This window comes from Pseudophryne corroboree, chromosome 8 (assembly GCF_028390025.1).
Source record: "Pseudophryne corroboree isolate aPseCor3 chromosome 8, aPseCor3.hap2, whole genome shotgun sequence".
NCBI classification, from domain to species: Eukaryota; Metazoa; Chordata; class Amphibia; order Anura; family Myobatrachidae; genus Pseudophryne; species Pseudophryne corroboree.
The window spans coordinates 327,839,730-327,863,611 of record NC_086451.1 but is presented as its reverse complement, the minus strand read 5'-3'; positions in this window follow the sequence as shown (position 1 = coordinate 327,863,611).

Below are 23,882 nucleotides of genomic sequence, written 5' to 3'. Positions count from 1 at the left end.
TGCGGTTAGATTTTGTACTTTGAGCCACCAGAGTAGAGACACTCTGGCCCTTGGAGACAACCTTACCCTGCGGTAAATCTGCAGATGCGAGCCCGACCACTGTGCGAGCACATCCAATTGAAAAGGACGTGAGTGAAGTCCTCCGAACTGAAGCGCTTCGAAAGCCGCCACTATTGTGTCTAATAGGCGAATGCACAAATGAACCGAGACTGTGCGTGGCTTGAACACTAATTGTACCAGATGACGAATGACCTGTACTTTCTGTTCGGGTAGGTAAATTCTTTGATTTACCGTATCGAGAATCATGCCTAGGAATTGAAGTCGTTGAGACGGAATCATTCAGGAATTCGCGTAGACAATGGTTGGACATCAGATTTCCCCCCCCACTTGGTCTGTGATCTATCTCGTTTGGAATCCGACTCCGCCTGTTAGGAACGTAGCCAAAGTGGACGTTATGCGCCACTAGCGAAGCTGAAAACGCAAGAACCAACTGCCAACGTCCAAAGAAGCTGTAGGTAGCAAGAAGTGTAAGGTGGTCTTTATTTAGGACAAACCTGAACTGGAGTGCCCTGCCCCTACAGCCTTGTTACCTCAAAACCCTTACCAAAGCAGGGCGAAGCAACAGCCCTACTGCTGTGTAGGGTACACTCCGATAGGTAGTAAAACACCCAATAATTGTAATTGGGGTCAATTCTATTCGGCAACTAAAGAATAGCGCCGGGAATTAGCTCCCGACGCTATTCAATTCAGCTAAAGTTAAGTCGGCGATGTCCCGTTCTCGCCGACTTAACAGGTAGTTTTGTCGGGAGAACGGGCATTCTCCGACTTAACTACCCGGCGCGAGGCTGATTCCCGACAGAATCAGCCTCACGCCGGCCGCGAGGCAGCACTTTTGTCGGGTTTCTTCTCTCATCCCCCGGGGATGAGAGAAGAATTCCCGACAATTGCGGGCAACTAGTAGCAGAATTGAATAGCGTCGGGAGCTAATTCCCGACACTATTCTTTAGTTGCCGAATAGAATTGACCTCATTGTCTCTCATTGGAAATCGTTCAGCCTTCGCTGAGAACCTGACGTACTGGCCTGGTGCTATGAGGGCTGGCGGTAAATCAACCGCAACAATCTAACTGAAACAGTAAAAAAAAAATATATTTTTTTTTTCCCCCTCAGGCAGTACATGCCCCCGCATTCCCCAAAAAGAGGACCGGTAAGGGTCTGTCTGTGCAGTTTTTACGCAGAGCACTAACCACTATATGATCACGACAACTTAAACGAGCCAGGTAGGAGACGAACCTACAATCTTGTTATCTATAGTCAGATGCGTTATACATTGTGCCACTGGCCCAGATTCGTATTTGTCCGACACACTGTGTGACCGACTTTGCAGCGAAGCTGCTTGTTTGACTATGCATTAGACTTAGTGATCGTGTACTCCAACCAGTAAGTACACCACGGAAGTAACGTGTGTATTAACCTGCATTACCGTGCATGTGGTAACCAGCAATAGTGAATCTTCCTGTAGAGTCATGCTGTACAAAAAACAATTAATAATTTAAACTCCTAACAACACCCCGCTCCTCCAGATGCTAAGTGTTGTAGAGCAGCAACCTCCGGGAAAGAACCAGGAAGTAACGTTAAAAGAAAATGGTGTCCTACCATGTTTTTTTTTTTTTTTTTTTTTAACACCTGTTAAACCAGGATCTGAACCAGTGTCCATGCAATCACAATGTTCACTGTGGCCGGAAAGCCTAACCACTTAGCTACAGAGCCACCTGTAAAAACAATAAGCAAAGCTGCTGCAGATGAGGCCTGAACTCACCATGTTTGCCGTGCTCAACAGATACTGTTTAATAAGCACTGTGTGCTGACCAATTAGTCTTGCTTACTGCAAAATAGATTTTTAATGTCAGCATATTATATATATATATATATATATATATATATATACACACACATACACATACATACAACAATGTATATTCACACATACTCAGACCTTAATAAATATATATATATTCCATATATGCATACATACACATATATATTATATACCCATATACAAATATCCAGATATATCCTGATACAGAGGTTTAATACATTTTTTAGAAGTCTGAAACTAAATGTGACCTTACACAGGCTTAAAACCTGAGATGACTGCTGCTTAACCACAACTTAGTTAATGGGCCCTATCTAGTGGCCGGCGCCGGGAGCGCGCTCTTGGGAGCAGCCTCTGGAGAGCTATCCTGACTGTTAAACCTATGGTAGGTTTATATTGATAGTGTAAGCCCCAACTGAGCTATTTTTAACAGTTTGAACTAGCATGTATTACAGGTTGAGTATCCCTTATCCAAAATGCTTGGGACCAGAGGTATTTTGGATATCGGATTTTTCCGTATTTTGGAATAATTGCATACCATAATGAGATATCATGGTGATGGGACCTAAATATAAGCACAGAATGCATTTATGTTACATATACACCTTATACACACAGCCTGAAGGTCATTTTAGCTAATATTTTTTATAACTTTGTGCATTAAACAAAGTGTGTCTACATTCACACAATTCATTTATGTTTCACATACACCTTATACACACAGCCTGAAGGTCATTTAATACAATATTTTTAATAACTTTGTGTATTAAACAAAGTTTATGTACATTGAGCCATCAGAAAACAAAGGTTTCACTATCTCACTCTCACACAAAAAAGTCCGTATTTCGGAATATTCCGTATTTCGGAATATTTGGATATGGGATACTCAACCTGTAGTATGCAATCTAGTTGGATCACCAGTTTCCCCCTGATGGCAAAACACTACGCACATTGCTTAGCTTCCAAGCTCAGATGAGTTTGGGCGTATCCAGAGTGGTGTGGCTGTAGATTAAAAATACCTACAGCACCTTGTACTCCCAGGTGGCTAATCAGGCCCAACACTGCTTAGCTTCCAAAATCAGATGAGATTAGGCGTATCCAGTGTGGTGTGGCCAAGTGAATTAAGCCAAAGCTGCTGCAGGCTTTGCAGTGCTCCACAGATACTGTTTTATAAGCACCATGTGCTGACCAATTGATATAACATATCTTAATTTACAATAGTGAACAAAGCCAGTATTTGGCTGCCACAGCCATGATTCAGATTTGCAGTCTTTAGGATCATTATAAACAGTTTATGAAATAAATAATTAGTAAGTGTATACCCATGTTTTAGACATGGCAGGGAAACTGCTTATTAGTAATTGCTGGTGTCTTACTAATGCAGACAGACAATACAAAAAAAAAACAAAGACAGACAACTTGCACGACTCAGTAAATAGCACTAAGGTGTCTCTATAAATATATATCTGGCCAAGTGCAGTGCACGCCAGCAATATGCCTGATCCCAAATTCCCCTTAACACCCCTGCGCCTTCAATGGAGGAGAGATGTAACACAGGAAATTCTGGAAATACAACAGGAAAACAACAGGAAGCATGGTTAATATGTCCCCATGCTCACAGTATAACACAAAGTGCCGACTTATAATTATGTAGGCAGATTTAATAAACATCTTATGTTGCACTCAAACCTGCACATGTAACTTGTATCCTGTTTTAACAAAGACTTCATAGCCTATTGTAATACATATGCAGCGCTGCTGTATTCCCTTTATCAATAAGAGTTGAATCATGATCTTTTATCCAGTGACCCTGACATTTCTGTGTGCAGGGAACATCACTGTGGCAGCAAAGTTACTCATGGAGCGGCCTATGCATAAAACCATGTGGCTGACGCAGCTCAGAGCGGCGGGGGACCACACACACACAGTATCCCACACAGTGGGGCGGCAGCGTGAGCTGACCGTCCCGTTCAACATACCTGGACCCTGTGGTGAGGGCTATGACGGGGCTTCTCTGTAAGTTCCGTCCAGCCTTTACTGCAGGTTTTAGTCCTGCACGTGGTAGTGAGGGAGCTCTTTTTAGAGAGGTCCGACACCCACAGCTGCTAAAGCAGCCTTCACTATCCCGGACCCACGCCTATTGGAAGGGAGGAAGGGATGTGGTAAATCGTTGAAAAATAAAAAACTTAGAAAAAATTCCAATGAAATGTGGACCTCTGTGGCAGCAAAGCCACAAGCCTACTAACTGTGTCGAGCACAGAAAAAACACTGAGGCACTCAGGGATATGGAGGGGAGGTGTAGTTTCAAAATTAATTTATTCAGTGCCTACTTCCTGTGGAGGCCGTCCATATTCCAAGAGTACTCCAGTGACCCCTAGTGGATGAAAAAGAAATGGCATTGAACAGTGGACCAAGGTGTGACTCTTCAGAATAAGAATCAGAATCAGCTTTATTGGCCAAGTATACTTGCGTATACTAGGAATTTGTCTTAATTTTGCTATACAACAGGTGGGGGGGGCAAGTAAAGTCATACAGATAGGAATAACGTAGGCAGTGTCGGACTGGGGCATGAAGTGCCCACCAGGGAATGCAATGGTAGAGGCCCATGTTTAGGGGCGTGGTCAGTCTCCAGATGGGTTGTGGTCAGCCACTACATTGGTCTGCCAAACCATTAGTGAGTGCATGGGCTGGGCCCCTTCACAAATATATATATATATATATATATATATATATATATATATACTGCTAGTGCATGCATGATAATGTACCAGATAAATATTGGCAATGCACCGTAGAGAATACACCATAGTCCTGTGCAGTATAATGTAACATATGTGTACTGTATAATTCAAGAACACAGTCTGGAGCCTGATCCCTAGAGGAGGAGTATGGCCCCCAGGCAGTGGGGCCTACCAGTGGTCTCCCCTGTACCCCTGTGGGCCAGTCAGACCCTGCACGTAGGGACACAAGTGAGTTACAAGTAAGTCTAGTCAGTCAATGTTCAGGAGTTCAGCAGGCGGACTGCTTGGGGAAAGAAACTTTTCAGGCTTCTGGTGGACCTGGCGGGGATAGTCCTGTAACTCCTGTCTGAAGGAAGCAAGTTAAACATGCTGTGGCCGTGGTGTAGCTGGTCCTTTACTATCTTCGTTGCCCGCTTTTTGAGCTCTGGACAGGTACAGGTCCTGGACTGAGGAAAGGTCGGCCCCGATGATCTTCTCTGTGGTTCTGACCACCTTTTGGAGCCTGCATCTGTCCCTCGTGCTGGTGGAGCTGTACCATACTAGTATCGAGGAGCACAGTACCAACTTCACAATCGCAGAGTAGAAGAGGAGCAGAAGCTTCTGTGGGATGTTGAACTTCCTTAGTTGGCTGAGGAAGAACAACCTCTGCTGCACTTTCCTAACATTGGCGTCAGCGTTGGACCCCCATTTAAGGTCCTGGGAGATTGTGGTCCCTAGAAACTTGAAAGATTCCACTAGCGTTACCACACTGTCAGCAATTGTTTGAGGAGGTGCACTAGCTGACTTCTTCCTCAAGTCCACTATCATCTCTACCATTTTGAGTGGGTTGAGCTCAAGGTTGTTGTGGCTGCACCACTGGGCCAACCTGTCTACTTCCCGTCTATAAGCCGATTAGTCCCCCTCCTTGATGAGACTGATGACAGTGGTGTCATTGGCGAATTTGATGATCTTTACTGATTGCACCTCTGAGGTTCAGTCATTTGTGTACAGGGAGAAGAGCAGGGGTGAGAGGACACAGCCCTGAGGGTCCCCTGTACTAATGGACACTGCTTGAGAAGTGCATTCCCCCACTTTCCCCACCTGTGTCCTATCTTTCAGGAAGTCTACTATCCAGGAACTGGTAGCTTCTGGAACCGCTAGGCGAAGTAATTTGGGGTGGAGGATGCTGGGGATTGTATTAAGGCCTAGCTGAAATCAACAAATAGGACCCTCGTGTAGGTACCGGGAATGTCTAGGTGCTATAGAATGTAGTGCAGGCCCAGGTTGAATGCATCCTCAACACACCAATTTCATCGATAGGTGAGCCATAGGGGGTCCAGTTGGGGACCAGTCACAGTGTTCAGGTGATTAAAAACCAGATGCTCAAACATTTTCATGACCACAGACGTCAGTGCTATTGGCCTGTAGTCATTCAGGTTCATGATAGAGGGTTTCTTTGGGGACTGGGACAATAGTAGACCTATTGAAGCAGGAAGGTACTTTCTGTAGCTCCAGCGATTTGTTGAAGATCTTGGTGAATATGGGGCGAGCTGACCCACACATGCTCTCATGGCAGATGGTGACACTCCATCAACCCTTTCCTGGGTTTGGCCCTTTTGAACAATGCCTCCACCTCTTCTTGGGTGACTTGCAGTGCCTGGACTTGGCCGTTGGTGTTCGGGGCATCGTAGAGGTGATTGTTTGGGTCACAGGGGACTTATTTTGCGAACCTGCAATGAGAGTGGTTCAGCTCGTCTGCATGATGGTGGACTTCAATGTTTTCTTGTAGTTGGTTATGGATTGCATTCCTATCCATACAGATACGGGGTCACTGGTGGAGAGATAGTTTGTCAGCTTGTCCGAGAACATCTTTTTGCCAGCCTGATTTCTATAGTCAGAGAGTTCCTAGTTCACTTGTATAGTGCTCTGTCACTGCTGCTAAAGGCCTCCTCTTTGGCCCGATGAAGTTGCCTGAGCTGGGCGTTGAACCAGGGCTTGTTGTTGTTGTAAATGCGGTAAGTCTTGGTAGGTACACACATGTCCTCAATGTAGCTGATGTAGGATGTGACAGTGCCTGTCAGATCGTTCAGGTCAGTTGGCGAGGCTTTAAAGACCACCCCATTCCATGCAGTTGAAGCTGGCCTGGAGCTACATCTTAGCCTTGTTGGTCCATTTCTTAACAATCTTAATGACAGGCTTAACCGCTCTCAGCTTCTATGTATAGTGAGTGGAGTAGGTGAATGGTACAGTGGTCAGATAGGCCGAGTGCAGCATGCAAAATAGACTAGAAGGCAGACTTGAGGGTAGTGCAGCTGTGATCAAGGGTACGCCCATCCCTAGTGGGACACGTGACTTGTTGTTTGTATTTAGGTAGTTCCTTGCTCACGTTAGTTCTGTTGAAGTTGCCCAGCACTATAAGCAGAGAGTCTTGGTGTTTTTGTTTTATGTCGGATATGCATATGGCCAGGTGGTGCAGGGCTTCATTTGCTCAGGCAAAGGGGAAATATACACTCCCACAAGGACAACTGAGGCAAATTCCCAGCGGGAATAGAAAGTGTTACAGTTGATACTTAGCATCTCCAGGTGAGGACTACATGATTTGCCTTGGATTGTGACATTGGTGCACCATCCGTCGTTGATGTAGAAGCAGATGCCACCACCCTTTGTTTTTCATGAGAGAACCTTGGAGCAATCGGCCCTGAAGAGACTGAAGCTCGGCAGAGACATCGGGTTGTCCGCAATATGGTCATCCAGCCACATCTCCATAAAGCAGAGGATGGACGACCCTGTAATGCATGGCCCTGTGCTGCCCAGAAAGAGGTACAGTTTATCGAACTTGCTTTCCAGTGAGCACATATTTGAAAGCAGGATTGTGGGAAGTGCAGACCGGTGCCCTCACCGCCGCCACCTCACTAGGGTGCCTGTGCAACAGCCTCTCCTCTGAGCCCTGGTCCTTCTACTAGGGCTGACATGAGGGCCTCCGTCATTCTCTTTCTAAGGGCTGGCGATCCACCCACCAGTCGCCGCCTGGGCTGCAGGGGGGGCGCGGCCGCTTGGTCATCCATGACGTCTGCATCCCTGCTGATGAGCCTGAACATGGGGTAAGCACCGCCAGAGTGCTCCAACTTAGGAGAGCTTCCCTGCTGTATTTGGTAACCGGTGGGGTAGACAAGGGCAGAGGAAAACAAGGGGAAACAGGTATTTTGGCTGAGCTGCATAGCTCTGAGGCAGCCATCTGTATGTAATCACTATAATCATTGTTGCTATATCCTATTGCTGCTCTTTAATCCAATGGGTATATTTGAAACAAGTGATGAATAAAATAACTTTGCTTTTTCTGTTGCTGATTTAGTCAATTATTCCAGGACATAGCAGGCTTTTGGAAAGGTGGTAAAATCCAATTCCTATTGTGTAGGTGTGAAAGAGCTCAGTGTGAGAGGCATTTGAAGTAGATTTCTTGTGAAGGTAGTGATAACACGTGACCTGTGTAATGGCTCCTTCTCTGGGATGTACAATGCAGAGTACAGTAGATTCCAAACTGATGCAGAGGTTTCAATCTAGTTGATATCTCAGCATAGGAATTCAATACGTTGGTTTTGATGAGATGTCCACGTAGAGTAGTTCAAGTAAAAGGTAAGTACTTGGATATTTATGATGATTCATAGGTCAGTTGTGGTGAATTTAAGCCTTTTTATGGAGATGATCAGGAGCATGCAAAAGGTGAGACAGCCATCTTGGTGTTACTTGGTTGTAGATAAATAATCAATAATCCATACTTTAATCAATCACACGTTTCAGTTTAAGATCAACCTTCATCAAGGATACTTTTTGTATCCCTGACGAAGGTTGAAAGTAAACCGAAATGTATGAATGACTTAAATAGGGATTATTGATTATAGATCTACAACAGTGCTGGTGTTCTGTTGGAGTGTGTGTATGTATATATATATATATATATATATATATATATATATACTGTATATATAAAATCACTGCATAGCACTTCTGGATTTTAAAATGCAGACTCTGAAGTGCGGTCCATGGATAGATATATATATATATATATATATATATATATATATATCACACGAATACTGTAGAGTAGCATAACCAAAAAAATAATAATAGTTAAAACACACACAGAGCATACATACATACATACACACACATATATATATATACATACACACACACACACACACACACACACGCACACACACACACACCCTACATGCACACAGCAAACACACATCCACCCACTTCACCCCCTCCCCCCAATTAACAGAAAGCACAGCAATAAGGGCAGTATGTATCAAAGCTCACACAGCCACCATAAAGTCAGTGGAAAACGGAGTGCTGGGGACAGTCACTGCCTCACTGGTTCAGCCTCCACTTCACCGCTACCCCGCGCATTACTCGGCTCAGATTCACACAACTTCACATGAAAAATGGGGTTCACTACGGCTGGCCGGCGGTCGGGGTCCCGGCGACCAGCAAACCGGCGCCGGGAGCCCGACCGCCGGCTTACCGACAGTGTGGCGAGCGCAAATGAGCCCCTTGCGGGCTCGCTGTGCTCGCCACGCTACGGGCACGGTGGCGCGCTACGCGCGCCACACTAGTTTATTCTCCCTCTATGGGGGTCGTGGACCCCCACAAGGGAAAATAAGTGTCGGTATGCCGGCTGTCGGGCTCCCGGCGCCGGTATACTGAGCGCCGGGAGCCCGACCGCCGGCATACAGAAGACCACCCGAAAAATGACTGGAAGAAGCCACGCATTGCCGCTGTGGCTCTACTTACTGCCACTGCGGCCTCTTAGTAAAGCCACGGCAGATGGGCCCAGGAAGTGGTGTGCACGTGCGTCACTGTGCTGCAGCATCTGCCTCACTGCAAAGGGGGACAATGTCCCCCACAGCAGCAGCAGACCAGGCCTCTGCCTGTCTATGGACTCCTTGAGACCCATCGGGCCATAGGCAACCGCTTATGTTGCCTAGGGGTAAATCTGCCACTGCCTGACACTTTGTAGATATACTGTAAAAAACTCCCAGTGAAAGGAAAGAAGCTTTCAACATTTCCCTTAAAAACTTTGATAAAGAAATACAATAAAAAAAAAAAAATCCACACAGTTCTGCAAATTATAGACAGAAAAATGATTATACAATCTGGATTTTCCCTATTATACTTCTACCAGAGTATGATCTGTTGGGATATGGGAAGCAGGAGATTGACCAATGATAGGAATTGTCCAAATTAGCCATTAGTTTTAGTGTGTCTGAATGTGTATTCAGTGTTTAATTGTAAACCAAAAATATCTCTTAAACTTGAAATTAATCAGCAATAGGTGGACATGATTTCAGGTGAATGCCTTTCACCAGGAATAAGACACAGTGATAGAAACAGGGCTAGATGCATCATCACTTGGAGAGTGATAAAATGGAGAAAAAGAAAGTGCTAGCCAATCAGGTCCTAACTGCCATGTCACAGGCTGTGATTAAAAAATGGCAGTTAGGAGATGTTTGTCTGGTACTGTTTCACTCTCCATTTTATCACTTTACAAGTGATGATGCATCTGGCCTAAGGCGTTAGACACAGTGATAGACACAGAAAGGGCTGTCTTAACAGTAGTGTAGGCCCCTGGGCAAAGCAATGCACTGGGGCCCCTACCCATCCTCCAGCAGTAGGGGTGGGGCATGTTATCAGCAGCAGCTTTGATGTCCCGCAGGCGGTAGTGGGGGTTCTATCTTCCGCTCAGCATGTAGGACTTGGAGCAGTAATTTCTGCTCATTACTCCTTTACTGCATAGAAAGTGGAAAATGCGGTGGGAAGAAGAACACTAAACTGTAGAAGAGGGAATTGAACTGAATGAAGGGGCCCTGGTACATGACTTACAGGGAGGTAGGGGGTGTTTAATATGCAGGGGAGTAGTGGATAGTGAAGTGGGTTTACTATTAATCACATTCTGGTAGGAGGGCAGCTTGCTTGACTGCAGATATCTCCAGATCCTGGAAATAGATTTCTTAGCTTTCAATGGGATAACAAACTAGAGAGTCCCACTTTTCAGGATGTACTGGACACTTGTGGATCAGAGTTCAGGAGCCACGAGCAATCCACCAATGCAAATATAAAACTGCATACCAGGTGTGTGGATCTGGAGCAGGAACCAGCTGCTGGAAGGCTGATATCTCTGGTTCTGGGCATAGTAGAGACAAGCCAGTGTCAACCAAATGGGGAGAGCCCCAGCTTTTGGAATATACCTTAAAAAAACGCTAAGTCAGACAGAACCCAAGATATCTGGCAGGGAAGAGCAATTAACGGGCCCAGATGGGGACCACTACTTTGAAATTGGATATCTCTGGTTCCCCAAGGATGATTTTCAAAAATCTGGGACCCCAGGAAATAGGAGACCCTCGGCTATCAGCCTAGGGCCTTTATATTCCTGGGTCCATTGAGCAACTGCCTATTGAGCCCATATGAAAAGACAGCCCTTCACATAGATGCATTCACCTTTGAATATGGTCAAAGGGCCACATTTATGTCCAACCATCTGTGGCCAACTTGCATGCAACTCAGAATCCGGCTCAACTTGGGAGGAACAATGCCTGTAAATATTAGATTATAATAGAATACAAAGCTCTGAACTGGGGGGATGTATCAAGCCTGGGGCAAAAAGTGGAGAAGTTATCATTTATGTAGTACAGTTTTTGAAATTACTAAAGCTGATTATTGCCTTGAGCAACTACTCCATTTATCTCACTTCAAGGCTTGATACATCTCCCCTACTATAGTTATGAATCTCAGGATTTCTTATCCAAACAAAGCTAATTTTTCACGAATAGAAAACTTATCTCAATTTTTTTTATGGACGACTGTATTTTTTTGTGCTGTAATAAAATCTTTGTTGTACAACAACAACAAAAAAACAGTACCTACATCATAAAATCACAAATTAATTATTGAATCTTCTTTTCTTTAAATGAGCAGTCATCCTATTGAAAACTATGTTCATATTTCACATTTAATTGAACTCATTAAAGGTAAACGTGGCCAGAGGCAATCTCTTATGAGAAATTGAATGTTATTGGCTACAGCTGAAGTTAAGCATTACTCTAGTTTGTCATGTCAGAAAAGAGGAATGGCATCTTGCCTTAAACCATCTCACAAAAGCAATCCAGGTAACAATATTAAGTATTTAACAGCCAAAATTCCTCCTTTGAGACAATGCTGAATAGAAAACATTGTTTGAATTGACAATACTTTATTCAGGCATAAGCCTTCATCATAGATATTGCATTCCTATGGTTTTCTTTTTATTAAATGTGCCATAAGGGAGTTTAAAACAAAACAGATATAACCTCATATAATAAATTAACAAAATGAATTAGGTAGATCCTGTTCCTATTATAAATTTCAAACCTGTAAAACTCGCTTTGTGCCTGGCATGTGCATTGCTCTTTCAAGAATGCCTGTAATTAATTTTAACACTAAATGGTTCATTTTCATAAACCTGTTCTCTATTACAGGATTTTAATGTATCATTTGCTTTGAAGAAAACAGGTTGTTGCTGTCAATAAAGATATGTGGCCAGATGTAATGACGTACGAGTTGGCTGGAGGTGCGGGTTCCCGGCCGAATTCAGACTTTTATTAAAGCGGCAATTATTTACAAGGTATGGTTTTCCCTTGTAAATGATTGCCACTTCCTCACCTCCGGCCCCCGGGTCTCATTCTGTGTTGAATACAAGTCCAAGAGCGGATGTCTCTGGTGATTATCAGCAGACTTCCCATGCACCTTGATGGAGGTCTGGAAAGAGGACGATAATCGCCGAGCATGGCCAGATAACTCTTTCCATTAAATGTGTGTTTCTGGGAGACACATGGGCTATTGACCTTGTGAACACATGTAACAATTCCGGCTCATGTGCAGCCAGACTTCTATGCTTGTTGGGAGTATAGAAGTCATGCCTGTTTTTAATTAGTGATGAGCGGGTTCGGTTCCTCAGAAACCGAACACCCCCGAACTTCACCCAATTTACACGGGTCCGAGGCATACTCGGATTCTCCCGTATGGCTCGGTTAATCCGAGGGCGCCCGAACGTCATCATCCCGCTGTCGGATTCTCGCGAGATTCGGATTCTATATAAGCAGCCGCGCGTCGCCGCCATTTTCACTCGTGCATTGGAAATGTTAGGGAGAGGACGTGGCTGGCGTCCTCTCCGTTTATTGTTGAACTTGATTGTGCTTTATTGCTTAATTGTGGGGAGGACTGGGGAGCAGCTGTATAATATAGGAGGAGTACAGTGCAGAGTTTTGCTGATGAGTGACCACCAGTTTTATCCGTTCTCTGCCTGAAAAAAACGCTCCTTCTCTGTGCTCAGTGTGCTGCATATATCTGTGCTCACACTGCTTAAGTGTGGTGACTGGGGAGCAGCTGTATTATATAGCAGGAGTACAGTGCAGAGTTTTGCTGACAGTGACCACCAGTATACGTAGTCTGCCTGAAAAACACTCCATATCTGTGCTCAGTGTGCTGCTTTATTGTGGGGACTGGGGACCACCAGTATAATATTATATAGGAGGAGTACAGTGCAGAGTTTTGCTGACCAGTGACCACCAGTATACGTTGTCTGCCTGAAAAACACTCCATATCTGTGCTGCATTGTAGATAGTATATAGTAGGAGTACAGTGCATAATTTTGCTGACCACCAGTTTATAATATATAGCAGTACGGTACAGAAGGCCACTGCTGTACCTACCTCTGTGTCGTCAAGTATACTATCCATCCATACCTGTGGTGCATTTCAGTTTTGCACAGTTTGCTGACCACCAGTATATAATATATAGCATTACGGTACAGTAGGCCACTGCTGTACCTACCTCTGTGTCGTCAAGTATACTATCCATCCATACCTGTGGTGCAATTCATTTTTGCACAGTTTGCTGACCACCAGTATATAATATACTGCTCAAAAAAATAAAGGGAACACTTAAATGACACAATGTAACTCCGAGTCAATCACACTTCTGTGAGATCAAAATGTCCACTTAGGAAGCAACACTGATTGACAATCAATTTCACATGCTGTTGTGCAAATGGAATAGACAACAGGTGGAACTTATAGGCAATTAGCAAGACACCCCCAATAAAGGAGTTGTTTGGCAGGTGGTGACCACAGACCACTTCTCAGCTCCTATGCTTTCTGGCTGATGTTTTGGTCACTTTTGAAAGCTGGCGGTGCTTTCACTCTAGTGGTAGCATGAGACGGAGTTTACAACCCACACAAGTGGCTCAGGTAGTGCAGCTCATCCAGGATGGCACATCAATGCGAGCTTTGGCAAGAAGGTTTGCTGTGTCTGTCAGCGTAGTGTTCAGAGCATGGAGGCGCTACCAGGAGACAGGCCAGTACATCAGGAGACATGGAGGAGGCCGTAGGAGCAGAGGCGGAACTACCGGCAGGGCAAGCAGTGCGTTGCACTGGGGCCCGCCTCTGTCCAGGGGCCAAAGCATGTAATGAGTCAAACTGACTCATTACATGCCGCTGTGCGCTGCGGACAACCGCTGCCCGCAGCGCACAGCCGCCCACAGAGGAGAAGAGCAGCGGCACGGACGGGGGAAGGAGGAAGACGGAGGTGAAGGAGGGAGCCGCAGCAGCGCTTTGTTACTGGTGGAGGCGCTGCTGCTGCTGCCCCTCTGCTTTACTATAGGCTGTCTTCCGAGAACAGCCTATAGTGAAGCAGGGGGGCCGCAGCAGCAGCGCCTCCACCAATAACACAGCGCTGCTGCGGCTCCCTCCTCCACCTCGTCTACTGCCCGGGAATCGTCAAGCTGCACGAGGAGCCTGAGCCAGCGGAGAGGGTAAGTATGATTCTACTTTCTTTCTTTCTCTTTCTTTCTTTCTTTCTTTCTTTCTTTCTTTCTTTCTTTCTTTCTTTCTTTCTTTCTTTCTTTCTTTCTTTCTTTCTTTCTTTCTTTCTTTCTCTTTCTTTCTTTATTTCTTTCTGTCTCTTTCTTTCTTTATTTGTTGGGACTGCCTGCCGCTATGTGTAAAAATGGGGGACTGCCTACCGCAATGTGTAAAAAGGGGGGACTGCCTGCCGCTATGTGTAAAAATGGGGGACTGCCTGCCGCAATGTGTAAAAAGAGGGGACTGCCTGCCGCAATGTGTAAAAATGGGGAATCTGCCTGCCGCAATGTGTAAAAATGGGGAATCTGCCTGCCGCAATGTGTAAAAATGGGGAATCTGCCTGCCGCTATGTGTAAAAAGGGAGAATCTGCCTGCCGCAATGTGTAAAAATGGGGAATCTGCCTGCCGCAATGTGTAAAAACGGGGGACTGCCTGCCGCAACGTGTAAAAAGGGGGAATCTGCCTGCCGTAATGTGTAACAAGGGCACGCTGTCTGCCGTAATGTGTAACAAGGGCACGCTGTCTGCCGTAATGTGTAACAAGGGCACGCTGTCTGCCGTAATGTGTAACAAGGGCACGCTGTCTGCCGCTATGTGTAAAAAGTGTACGTTGTCTGCCGTAATGTGTAAAAAGGGGACGCTGTCTGCCGTAATGTGTAAAAAGGGGGACGCTGTCTGCCGTTATGTGTAAAAAGTGTACGCTGTCTGCCGCTATGTTTAATAAGGGCACGCTGTCTGCCGTTATGTGTAAAAAGTGTACGCTGTCTGCCGTAATGTGTAAAAAGTGCACGCTGTCTGCCGCTATGTGTAACAAGGGCACACTGTCTGCCGTTATGTGTAAAAAGGGGACGCTGTCTGCCGTAATGTATAAAAAGTGGGACGCTGTCTGCCGTAATGTGTAAAAAGGGGACGCTGTCTGCCGTAATGTGTAAAAAGGGGGACGCTGTCTGCCGTTATGTGTAAAAAGTGTACGCTGTCTGCCGCTATGTTTAATAAGGGCACGCTGTCTGCCGTTATGTGTAAAAAGTGTACGCTGTCTGCCGTAATGTGTAAAAAGTGCACGCTGTCTGCCGCTATGTGTAACAAGGGCACACTGTCTGCCGTTATGTGTAAAAAGGGGACGCTGTCTGCCGTAATGTATAAAAAGGGGGACGCTGTCTGCCGTAATGTGTAAAAAGGGGACGCTGTCTGCCGTAATGTGTAAAAAGAGGAATCTGTTCGCTGTAAGGTGTAAAAGGGTCTCTACCTGGTGTAGTGGTGCTACTGTGCGGCGTAATTTGAAGAATGGAGACTACTGTGCACCGTTTTAGGAATTGGTATTATTTTGTGGCCACACCCCTTCCCCGCGAAGCCACGCCACTATGTATTTTTGCGCGTGCCTATGGCGCGCACTGCCCCTGTCTTGCATGCAGGGGTGGGGCTCCGATGCCGTTTCTTGCACACAGTGCTAAAATATCTAGTTACGGCACTGTTGCTAGGTATCCATTTCTCTGGCCCTGAGCAGGTCCCCCTCACCAGATCCTCTCAAGGGGTGAGGGGGTGGACTTGGATGGGATGGGGGGGCCCAAAGCATTTTGTCGCACCTGGGCCTACCGCTTGCTAGTTCCACCACTGCGTAGGAGGGCAACAACCCAGCAGCAGGACCGCTACCTCCACCTTTGTGCAAGGAGGAACAGGAGGAGCACTGCCAGAGCCCAGCAAAATGACATCCAGCAAGCCACAAATGTGCATGTGTCTACTAAAACAATCAGAAACAGACTCCATGAGGGTGGTATGAGGGCCCGAAGTCCACAGGTGGGGGTTGTGCTTACAGCCCAACACCGTGCGGGACATTTGGCATTTGCCAGAGAACACCAAGATTGGCAAATTCGCCACTGGCGCCCTGTGCTCTTCACAGATGAAAGCAGGTTCTCACTGAGCACATGTGACAGACGTGATAGAGTCTGGAGACGCCAAGGAGAACGTTCTGCTGCCTGCAACATCCTCCAGCATGACCGGTTTGGCAGTGGGTCAGTAATGGTGTGGGGTGGCATTTCTTTGGGGGGCCGCACAGCCCTCCATGTGCTCACCAGAGGTAGCCTGGCTGCCATTAGGTACCCAGAGGAAATCCTCAGACCCCTTTTGAGACCATATGCTGGTGCAGTTGGCCCTGGGTTCCTCCTAATGCAAGACAATGTTAGACCTCATGTGGCTGGATTGTGTCAGCAGTTCCTGCAAGACGAAGGCATTGATGCTATGGACTGGCCCGCCCGTTCCCCAGACCTGAATCCAATTGAGCACATCTGGGACATCATATCTCGCTCCATCCACCAACGCCACGTTGCACCACAGACTGTCCAGGAGTTGGCCGATGCTTTAGTCCAGGTCTGGGAGGAGATCCCTCAGGAGAACATCCGCCACCTCATCAGGAGCATGCCCAGGCGTTGTAGGGAGGTCATACAGGCACGTGGAGGCCACACACACTACTGAGCCTCATTTTGACTTGTTTTAAGGACATTACATCAAAGATGGATCAGCCTGTAGTGTGTTTTTCCACTTTAATTTTGAGTGTGACTCCAAATCCAGACCTCCATGGTTAATAAATTTGATTTCCATTGATAATTTTTGTGTGATTTTGTTGTCAGCACATTCAACTATGTAAAGAACAAAGTATTTAATAAGAATATTTCATTCGTTCAGATCTAGGATGTGGTATTTTAGTGTTCCCTTAATTTTTTTGAGCAGTGTATATAGCAGTACGGTACAGTAGGCCACTGCTGTACCTACCTCTGTGTCGTCAAGTATACTATCCATCCATACCTGTGGTGCATTTCATTTTTGCACAGTTTGCTGACCACCAGTATATAATATATATAGCAGTACAGTACAGTAGGCCACTGCTGTACCTACCTCTGTGTCGTCGTCAAGTATACTATCCATCCCTACCTGTGGTGCATTTCAGTTTTGCACACCAGTATATAATATATAGCATTACGGTACAGTAGGCCACTGCTGTACCTACCTCTGTGTCATCAAGTATACTATCCATCCATACCTGTGGTGCATTTCATTTTTGCACAGTTTGCTGACCACCAGTATATAATATATAGCAGTACGGTACAGTAGGCCACTGCTGTACCTACCTCTGTGTCGTCAAGTATACTATCCGTCCATACCTGTGGTGCATTTCAGTTTTGCACAGTTTGCTGACCACCAGTATATAATATATATATAGCAGTACGGTACAGTAGGCCACTGCTGTACCTACCTCTGTGTCGTCAAGTATACTATCCATCCATATCTGTGGTGCATTTCAGTTGTGCGCAGTATATATAGTAGCAGGCCATTGCTATTGATACTGGCATATAATTCCACACATTAAAAAATGGAGAACAAAAATGTTGAGGTTAAAATAGGGAAAGATCAAGATCCACTTCCACCTCGTGCTGAAGCTGCTGCCACTAGTCATGGCCGAGATGATGAAATGCCATCAACGTCGTCTGCCAAGGCCGATGCCCAATGTCATAGTAGAGAGCATGTAAAATCCAAAAAACAAAAAATCAGTAAAATGACCCAAAAATCAAAATTGAAAGCGTCTGATGAGAAGCGTAAACTTGCCAATATGCCATTTACGACACGGAGTGGCAAGGAACGGCTGAGGCCCTGGCCTATGTTCATGGCAAGTGGTTCAGATTCACATGAGGATGGAAGCACTCATCCTCTCGCTAGAAAAATGAAAAGACTTAAGCTGGCAAAAGCACAGCAAAGAACTGTGCGTTCTTCTAAATCACAAATCCCCAAGGAGAGTCCAATTGTGTCGGTTGCGATGCCTGACCTTCCCAACACTGGACGGGAAGAGCTTGCGCCTTCCACCATTTGCACACCCCCTGCAAGTGCTGGAAGGAGCACCCGCAGTCCAGTTCCTGATAGTCAAATTGAAGATGTGTTAGGGTCTCCTGCCCTGTGCTGCCACGTCGTCATGGCAACCGGGAGACAAGTGCTAGTGGAGTAACCTGAGCGCAGCTGATACTCCCGTTCGGGTCTTTTGCTGTGCAGTGGTTATAGGCTCTGTGCACGGCAGGGGATCCGGTGCTGGTTTTTGTGCTCACAGTCTGTGAGGTCTGAGTGGGGCGTGGACAGCACCTGCTTTATAAGGCCTCTTTTCAGGGTAAGCAGATGCTGCTGAATCTTTGTTGGTTAGTCAGTTCATGAAAGTTAGCCAGTACTGTGTAGCTTTGTATTTGTTTGTTGCTTACTGCAAATAGGCCTGGGGATTTGGTATTACACTCTGCCAATCCAGACCTAGCAGTAAGACTGGAGTCAGTCGTTTAGCTTGCTGGGGTTCTGTTACTACTCTGTGAACTTAGCAAGTTTGCGGCTGTATTCTAAGACTTGCCTGTCTAATCCTGTCTCACTGTGCTAGGTGTCAGGGGTCAGTTTAGTGGCAGTAAGCTAAAACCTGTGCACTGCAAGTGAGAAATAGGATTGTGGAGACTCTCCTTGTGTCTATCATTCCATCTCTGACCAAGGAGTTTACTGCCACACCCGTTGGTAACCCTTTAGGGTTTTGCTGTTGCCCTTAGCAACAGCATTTCGGGTTCTCTACGTATTAAAACACAACATCTTGCTTTTTCCATCTGTGCAGTTCTAATACAAGGGAGATACCCAGTTCCTTAGCCTCTGGGCTTCTCTGTTCACTTTGTGTGTATTTTGTTACCCTATTACCTTCTGTGTACGTTATGTCATATTCCCCAGTTTGTCTGTGAGTCCATTTGTTTTGCATAACAGTTCAAACACCAGTACATTCCTGCAGACACTGGAGTGCATAACAGTTCTGACACCAGTACTTTCCTGCAGGCACTGGTGTGCATAACATATTCAGCAGCAAAATACTCCTGTTGAAATTTTGTGGGAATATGGAGCATACCCCTCAAAATACGTTGCAACAGGTGGTCGATCAGGTGCAGGTCCTGACTCGACAATTTAATGATTTGTCCATTAAAATGCACACCTCCCAGGCTGCTGGCGGAGCTCCCGCAGCAGCACCTGCAGGGGTTAAGGAGCCGAAAGTAAATCTCCCGGATCGTTTTTCTGGAGATCGCTCGCAGTTCTTTTGTTTCATGGAGAGCTGCAAGCTATACTTCCGGCTTAGGCCTCAGTCTTCTGGGTCGGAGATTCAGCGGGTGGGCATAGTGATTTCCTTGCTACAAGGAGACCCACAGGTCTGGGCATATGGGTTGCAGCCTGACTGTCCGTCGCTTAAAAGTGTTGATGCTTTTTTTACGGCACTGGGCATGTTGTATGATGACCCTGACAAGACGGCCTCAGCCGAGGCTCAGATTTCGATCCTTAAGCAAGGGCGAAGGCCAGTTGAGGTTTACTGTACGGAGTTTCGGAGGTTGGCCCATGATACCCAGTGGAATGACCCAGCCCTGAGACACCAGTACCGAAGAGGTCTTTCTAACCAGATAAAGGACCAACTGGTACAATATCCCTTGTCTGATAGCTTGGATCAGCTCATGCAGTTATCCATCCGGGTGGATAGACGGCTGAGAGAGCGTAGGCTTGAAAGGGAGACTGAGATTTCCTTCCTTCCCAAGGGAACCTCAGACTCTGAGGAATTTTCTGAGGAGCCTATGCAGATTGGGGCTACCCGCCTCTCCTCGCGTGAGAAGACGCGGAGGAGACAGCAGGGGTTGTGTTTGTACTGTGGGAATAAAGGTCATGTGGTAGTATCATGCCCAGAAAAGCCGGAAAACTTCAGGGCCTGAGGGTGATGGGAAATATCCTGTCAGGCCAGAAGTCAGAATTTCCCAAGAAGACTTTTATCATTCCGGTGACCTTGAAGATCCTCGGTCAAACTGTCAAGACTGAGGCCTTTGTGGACAGTGGGGCCGACGGGGTTTTTATGGACCGCCAATTCGCCCTGAAACACTCTGTTCCCTTAGTACCCTTGGCATCGGAAATTGAGATTTGTGGGTTAAACGGGGAACCATTATCCCAAGGTAAAATTACCTCTTGCACTAGCCAGATTTCTTTGTTTATTGGAGCCACACACTCTGAAAAATTGTCCTTTTATGTGACTGTCTGTACTTTTGCCCCATTGGTGTTGGGGTTACCCTGGTTAAGGGCCCACAATCCTCAATTTGACTGGGTCTCTGGGGAGATTCTTAGTTGGGGTACTGATTGTTTCAGGAGTTGCTTGAGCCTTCCAGTCAGGCTCTCGCAGCTAAGTTTGCCAGGATTGCCAGGGTGTTATGCAGATTTTGCGGACGTGTTCTCCAAAAAAGTTGCAGAGGTACTACCTCCCCATCGCCCCTATGACTGTGCCATTTATTTGTTGCCAAATGCTAAGCTTCCCAAGAGCAGGTTGTACTCCCTGTCACGTCCTGAGACTCAGGCTATGGCAGAGTACATTCAGGAGAACTTGGCTAAGGGATTTATCAGACCTTCACAGTCTCCAGTTGGGTCGGGGTTCTTCTTCGTGGGTAAAAAGGACGGTTCGTTGCGACCCTGCATCGACTTCAGGGAATTGAACCGTATCACGATTAAAAACTCATACCCACTGCCTCTCATTTCGGTCTTGTTTGACCAGCTTCGTACTGCCACCATTTTTTCTAAGATTGACCTACGCGGTGCGTACAATCTAATCCGAATAAGAGAGGGGGATGAATGGAAGACTGCCTTTAATACCCACTCAGGGCATTATGAATATTTGGTGATGCCTTTTGGGCTCTGTAATGCCCCGGCAGTCTTCCAGGATTTCATGAATGATGTGCTCAGGGAATATTTGGATAGATTTTTAGTTGTATACTTAGATGACATCCTAATCTTCTCCCATTCCCTGGAGGAACATCGGAAGCATGTACGCTTAGTCCTCCAGAAACTCAGAGACCACCGGCTTGGGGCGAAGCTGGAGAAGTGCGAATTTGAAGTTCAGCAAATCGCATTTCTAGGATATATTATCTCCCCAGAAGGTTTCCAAATGGAGGGTTCCAAGGTACAGGCAGTCCTGGATTGGGTGCAGCCCACTAGTTTGAAGGCGCTTCAGCGTTTCCTGGGCTTTGCGAATTTTTATAGACGATTTATCGCTGGATTTTCGTCTATAGTGGCGCCCTTGGTGGCACTCACTAAGAAAGGGGCGGATGTTGCTCACTGGTCTTGTGAGGCTAAAGCGGCTTTTGCCCGTCTCAAAAGGGCATTTGTTTCGGCCAAGGTGCTGCGACACCCAGATCCAGAGCGTCCTTTTGTGGTGGAGGTGGATGCCTCTGAGATGGGTATTGGGGCAGTGCTTTCTCAGATGGGAGTGTCTGATAATCGCCTTCATCCCTGTGCTTACTTTTCCCGTAAATTTTCGCCTGCCGAGATGAATTATGACGTGGGTAACCGGGAATTGTTGGCTATTAAGGATGCACTCGAGGAGTGGAGACACTGGCTTGAGGGGGCTAAGTTTGTGGTCTCAATTCTCACTGACCATAAGAATCTGGCATATTTAGAGTCAGCGAAGCGTCTCAATGCCAGGCAGGCACGATGGGCTTTGTTTTTTGCTCGCTTTAATTTTTTGATAACATATCGCCCTGGGTCAAAAAACATCAAGGCTGATGCGCTCTCGCAGAGTTTTGCTCCAATCCAGGAGACCACCGAGGAGCCGTTGCCCATTGTTTCCCCATCATGTATTAAAGTGGGCATTACCCAGGACCTCTTATCATTAGTCCTTAGAGCACAGGAGCAGGCTCCTCCAGACCTTCCGGTAGGTCTTTTGTTTGTGCCTCCTAGGTTAAGACAGCGAGTGTTCCTGGAATTCCATGCCAAGAAGTCGGCAGGTCACCCGGGTATTGCCAGAACTCGGGAGTTGCTATCTAGGGCGGTGTGGTGGCCCTCGGTGGCTAAGGATGTGGATCAGTGGGTTCGGGCATGTGACATCTGTGCCCGAAATAAGACTCCTAGAGGGGTTCCTGTTGGCCCATTACATCCACTCTCTATCCCATCTAAGCCATGGACCCACATTTCAATGGATTTTGTGGTGGACTTGCCCAAATCCTCGGGGATGACAGCCATCTGGGTTGTCGTTGACAGGTTTTCAAAGATGGCGCACTTCGTTCCACTGGTTGGGCTGCCATCAGCCAGACGCCTGTCTGAATTATTTATGCTGCATGTTGTGCGTCTCCACGGGTTGCCACTTGATGTGGTCTCTGACCGCGGATCCCAGTTTGTGGCCAAATTCTGGAGGGCATTTTGTTCCGATCTCCAGATTTCTGTCAGCTTGTCGTCAGGCTACCATCCGCAGTCTAATGGGCAGACTGAAAGGGTGAACCAGTCCTTGGAGCAGTTCCTCAGGTGTTATGTTTCCAAGTGTCAGACTGACTGGGTTGCTCATCTGTCCATGGCGTAGTTTGCCTATAACAACGCGGCTCACTCTGCTACAGGGATCTCTCCCTTCCTTTGTGTGTATGGGCATCATCCTAAGGCCAATTCTTTTGACCCCCTGGACTCCACGCCTGGTGGTTCCTCTGTGGTTTCAGTCCTTAGAGGTATTTGGCGGAACGTGAAGAAAGCCCTTGTGTCTGTGTCATTAGTGACCAAAAGGGTTTTTGATAAGCGGAAAAGACCCTGCAGCTTCAAATTAGGAGACTTCGTCTGGTTGTCTACCAAGAATTTGAAGTTGAGACAGCCATCTCATAAGTTAGGGCCCCGGTTCATCGGCCCTTATAAGATCACCAGGGTTATCAATCCGGTGGCATTTCAGTTAGATCTGCCCCGTTCTTTGGGAATCAATAAAACATTTCATTGTTCCCTTTTAAAACGGGCGATTAGTAATCCTTCTTCCAGTGGAAGACCTTCCCCTCTTCTGATACGTGGCCAGAGGGAGTTTGTTGTTGAAAGGATTCTTGACTCCAAGGTGGTTCGGGGTCGGCTGTCATTTTTGGTGCACTGGAAGGGGTATGGCCCGGAGGAGCGGTCGTGGGTGCGCAGTTGTGATCTTCATGCCCCCAGACTGATACGCTCTTTCTTCTCGCAGTTCCCCGATAAACCCGGTGGTAGGGGTTCTTTGACCCCTCGTCAGAGGGGGGGTACTGTTAGGGTCTCCTGCCCTGTGCTGCCACATCGTCATGGCAACCGGGAGACAAGTGCTAGTGGAGTAACCTGAGCGCAGCTGATACTCCGGTTCGGGTCTTTTGCTGTGCAGTGGTTATAGGCTCTGTGCACGGCAGGGGATCCGGTGCTGGTTTTTGTGCTCACAGTCTGTGAGGTCTGAGTGGGGCGTGGACAGCACCTGCTTTATAAGGCCTCTTTTCAGGGTAAGCAGATGCTGCTGAATCTTTGTTGGTTAGTCAGTTCATGAAAGTTAGCCAGTACTGTGTAGCTTTGTATTTGTTTGTTGCTTACTGCAAATAGGCCTGGGGATTTGGT